The 5,044-nt window shown below is 43.2% G+C and overlaps 1 protein-coding gene across 4 annotated transcripts in view; it reads right to left on the bottom strand.

The window, feature by feature from the left end:
• Window positions 1-4,965, bottom strand: part of Mtus1 (microtubule associated scaffold protein 1) — a 180,835-nt gene extending 175,870 nt beyond the window's left edge. For all 4 annotated transcript variants that reach the window (XM_004637230.2, XM_023721987.1, XM_004637231.2 and 1 more), the window contains exon 1: window positions 4,804-4,965. The gene's annotated coding sequence lies outside the window, so the exon portion shown is untranslated. The remainder of the gene's footprint in view (window positions 1-4,803) is intronic.
• Between the last annotated feature and the right edge of the window lie 79 nt (window positions 4,966-5,044).

Here is a 5,044-nt window from a genome sequence, read left to right as displayed (position 1 = left end):
AAATAAAATAAAATAAAAAATAAAATGTATTGGTGTGAGCTGAGTAGTAACAGGCAAGTATGACTGAATTATATAATGTGCCTAAGAATGGAATGATTCCAACAGTTTACTACATAATAAAAAACGAGACACTTAAAGCACAGCAATTTAACTGGTATTCTGGCAAATATATCTCAATCACCTTGTCACAGAAACAGAAAAAGTACATGGTCTATATTTGTCTGCTATCTCTTAGAGTGTTAGTATCTATATTGGGTTCTATTTTGAGTTGATGAAACTAGCTAAGTGAGCTGTTTAAAAGGACATATAGTTAAGGTAGGCACAGTGGCCCATGCCTGTAATCCCAGAACTCAAGAGGCTGAGGCAGGAGGACCACTGAGAGTGTAAGGCCAGCCTGGGCTACATAAGTGAGTTCAAGGCCAGTCTGTGCTACGTAGTGAGACTCTTGTCTCAAGAAAAGAACATTCCCCAAAAAAGGACATACAGTTTCAAGTTGGTATCATTAATTTGTAACAATCATCAGGAAATCCACAAGATAAACATAAAAGAAAATTAACTTCTCATTTGTCACTAAACACCTCACAGGAACTGCTTATCTAAAATAAGGTGATAAAATATTGACTTTTCCTTCAGGACGGCTATATGGGTAAATAACACTTGAGTTAAATATTACCAAGTTTCCAATGTGGAAATAGTATAGACGATAAACTAACACTCAGTAGTAAAGATTTAATGAATAGTGTTATAAATGTTATTTAAACTATGTTTTTATTTACATAAGAATATATACTATATTTACACCTCTTTTCCTACTCTTCTCAGAAATGTGTATATTTCCCAGAGGATTCCTTCCTCAATGTCAATTTAGGACACAAAATTTCCTGAAGCATTTTTGTTAGTGTGGAAGATCAAGGCCTTTTGATTGACTGCCCTTCGAGCACTAGTTATGACTTTCTTCTGCGTTAACTTAAAATACAATTAATTTACAAACCACCAAAGTCTGCATTTTTAAAAAATGATAAGATAACATAATTTGGAATTCCCTTTCCAAGACATGATACTTAGCAAACCCAAGTGTCCTCAAATTGCCTCTCCCCCTGGCAGCAAGGCCCCTGGGGCACCAAATGCCCTGCCCCTCCCCACCTCACCCCTCTCTAAAACGTGAGAGTGGAGATGCTTCAGGCACAACTGCACTCCCTGAAAGTCCTTTCCCTGCAGCCCCTGTCCTTCCTAGCTGGTTTGAGAAACTCAGATCTGTATTTCTTTTACCCGTCAAAAGATTCTAGTCAACTCTGAGTCAACACAGCAAGCATATTTCCTCAAGAGAAATTGCCATTAAGACTACCTTCACTTTGCCAGGCATCAGAATTCCAGCACTGTGTAAGGTTGATGAAGCCAATCTAGACCCTCTCTGTCACTCCTAAAATGGAAAATCTTTTTAATTCAGTTTGGACCAAGTGAACAAGAAAAGGTCAGACATTACGATTGTTATAGAAAACTGCCTGCATGAAAGAGTACTGATTTCAAAGCATACTAGTTATTTTTAAAACATAGAACACTTGCCTACCACATGCAAGGCACTGGTAGGCACCCCAAAACCCCCAACCTCTCTCACACACTCACACACAATTATCTGGGTATTCTTATAAAACTTCAGAAATTCATCTGCTAGCCAAATTTAATGTCCTAAGCCAAGTATGGAGACATCTGGCCAGAGAACCTTTTTGGCAGTACAGTTCAGGCAGGCTAAGGTTATACTACACCACCTAGTTCCCTGTTCCTGCAGGCTGATGTCCTAACTCTGGTCACTACTGCTGAAGTCCACTGGAGGCCTCAGAGGCCACTGTCCAAGCACCTGACAGCTAAGTGATTACCTTGGCCTAAGCCTCCTTGTCCCCAACTACCTAACAGCAACCTCAACTTCACAGCTCAAGTACATCCTTAGGCTTAAAGAGTGAGAAGCCAAGAAAAGGACTTGGGCTCTGATAGAAAACTGACTTTGTTCAGTGATAACATCTTAGAATTTAAACTTCCAGATGCTAAGCATGGTGGCACATGCCTGCAATCCCAGCACTCAGAGGCTGAGGCAGGAGGATTGTTGCAAGTTCAAGATCAGCCTGGGCTACAAAGTAAGCTCAAGGCCAGCCTTAACTGCACAGAGAGACTCTGTCTCAAACAGACAAAATAAGTAATAAAAACTTAAACTTCCAAAGTATGGAGAGAGAGCTCAAATTTGGGAAATTAGTGAGACTTTTTGTTTCCTTCAAATAATTTAAAATCATAATATTGAAAGTAATTTTGGAAAAGCCTCAAACTACACTACATATACATACATGTATCTGGACTTTAAGATTCATCAATAATTCAGCATACAAAACAATAATGAATATTAAATCTGTTAAAGTACCACTCTAAAGGCCAGTGTTGTGGTGCATACCTGCAATTCCAGCCCTCACAAGGCTGAGACAGCAGGATCCTTGCAAGTTCAGGGCCAGCCTAGACTTCAAATTGAGCTCAAGGCCAGCTCAAGTAGATGAACTGCTACAAGTAGATGAATGGAGATAAATGGATTATATGCCCAATTTACATAATTGCAGAATAAAAATCTAAATGACTCGATTCCTGGGATTTGAAACTTTCGGTTGTGACTTCAAAGAATGTTGGTCCTAATGATACTTGCCATACATAAGGATTTCTCATCAACAAATGCTAAAGTTTTGCAAAAGTCTCTACTCCAGGGCACAGAAGTTGTAAAGGATTGGAAAAGAATGGGGAGATTTCTTTTAAAAGTATTCTACCACAGCCATATAAACTTATAGCTCTTAAACTATGATTTAGAAAAACTACAAATTCTTTCTGAAAAAGCCAACATATTCAACATTGAAAAACAGTATTTCCGTAAGCTAGCACTATTCTAAACGTATTTATAAGGCAAAGACAACATATCTGCAGAAGAAAATATCTACAATGTAAATGATGTATGTTTACTAAGAATCCACAAAAGGGTCTTACCAATCAAAAAGTATTAATGTGAAGAGAAAAATCTGGTAATAGTGTTCAATTAAAAATGAATAAAACCAAAAGAACTAGATTTTGTGTATGGTGCTAGGGATAAAACCCAGGGACCTCCCACTGAGCTACATCCCCAGTCCTTTTTACTTTTATTTTTGAGACAAGGTCTTGCTAAATTGTTGAGGCTGAACTCCAACTTGCAGTCCTCCTGCCTCAGCCTCCCAGAGTGTCGGGATTACAGATGTGCACCACCACCTCTAATTATGTGACATGATTTTTAAATGCTTTAGTCTAAAACCTGCAGTTTAGTTTCCAAGAAATGCTATAAGAACTTTCTGTAGAATTTCATAATCCTAGGAAACACTACAAAAGTTAACCTTCAATTATTGACATTTATTTAAAAGGTGCAGATCTCCACCAAGAACTACTCACCCTCATAAACCTGGTTCTAAAAAGAACAGGCCATGGGGCCAGGGGATCTGCATTCCTCCGTGTGAGAGCATGTGCTTAGCAAGCTAGAGGCCCTGGAACAATCAGGACTGGGGGGCGGGGACTGATGGGAAATGGCAGTGCAAATTACATAAGTAATTTATTTTAAAATAAAGTCCACTCCTAAGTTTTATTTTTTAAGGATAAACAACTCAAACTTATTTTGGTAGAACTTTCTTTTACATAATACAGTACTTAAGAAAAATGGTATAACAGCACTTCTCTACAAGGTAATATTCTATACAAAAATTGGTTATTATTGTCATCTTAAGTTAAAAGGTCCATTCTACTTGTGTTAAGCATCCCTGAAAAGGTTGTGGAATTGCAGTTTTATTTATGCCGCTCTTTTCAGAGAATCCACACTCTTTGTTAACTGGCTGTATTTAAACTCCTTAAAGAGGTACTGGGTTGCAGGGAGCAAAGACTTTTTTTTTTTTTTTTTTTTTAAATCCTCTGCCCTCGCAAGTGAGATCCCTCATCCTGGAATCCCCTCCCGCCCACTCCCACCAGACCTGAGACTCAGGACAAGGAAGACTGAACTCCAATCACCTGGCAAAACATGAAAGCCTTCTTCCTCCTGTTTCGCCCAAGATTTCAGTTTTATTCAAACAAACAAAATACACTGGATTTCCTTTCTTAGAACACTGATTACTTAAATTATATTTGGTAAAGTATGCGCAACTCGGAAAGCTGAATGAAAATTAACCTCTTCATTCTCACCCTCAAATAAGAGATCAAAATCAAACAGATAAATTTCGTAAAGAAGAGCATGAAAGGGTTCCAGTAAGGTACAGTCAGTACTACTGAGCACTCCACGAAGCGACCTTAGTCAGAAGTGGATTTTGCTAGAGCTTACAGAGTGCCACGCAGGAAGTAATAGGGCACAGCGCGAGGACCCAGGAAACTGCAGCAACCACACTGCTCCCACGTTTTCAGCGCTGATTACTTTTGCCTAGAATGGGCCCAAGCAAACCGCCCAGCTGGAAGCCAGGGGCTGCGGGCCCTGGGGGGTCGGGCGTCCCGGGGGCGGCTTCCTGCCGAGGACCCCGAGCGCTTGACGGTCCGCCGAGTTACTTCTAAGCCCCCTGGGTCACTTTCAAGGTGACAGCCACAGATCCGCATCCGTCCCTCCCGCGGGAGCGCCGCGACCCCACCTGAGCCCCGCCTCCGCTCCGCGCCGGGCTGCGCGCCCACCGTCTCGCCCCACGTCGCGCCCAGACCCCTGTCAGACCGCGCGGTCCTCGGAAGCGAGCGCCGTCGCCAGGAGCCCGCCGCAGTCCCCGCGCCCCAGCCCGCACTCACCGCAGCGCCGGGAACCGCGCACCCGGGGCAGAAGCCCAGCCCCGGAGCCCGGCCTTGGCCCTCGGCGCGGCACTTGGGGCCACCCCGGCGCCCGGCGGCGTCAGCACCCGCCTGCAGCTCGACCCCCGCCAGCAGCTCCCGGCCGCGCGGCCGCCTGCGGGAACCTGGAGTCCCGGCGCTTCGGCTTCCCCGCCTCCCGCCGCCAGGGGGTGGAGCGAGGGAGGGAGCTCGGGGCGCCGTA

This window comes from Octodon degus, unplaced genomic scaffold (assembly GCF_000260255.1).
Source record: "Octodon degus isolate 3935 unplaced genomic scaffold, OctDeg1.0 scaffold00088, whole genome shotgun sequence".
Lineage (NCBI taxonomy): Eukaryota > Metazoa > Chordata > Mammalia > Rodentia > Octodontidae > Octodon > Octodon degus.
Note: the sequence above shows the minus strand (reverse complement) of the source record. Positions and strands in the feature narration are given on the sequence as shown.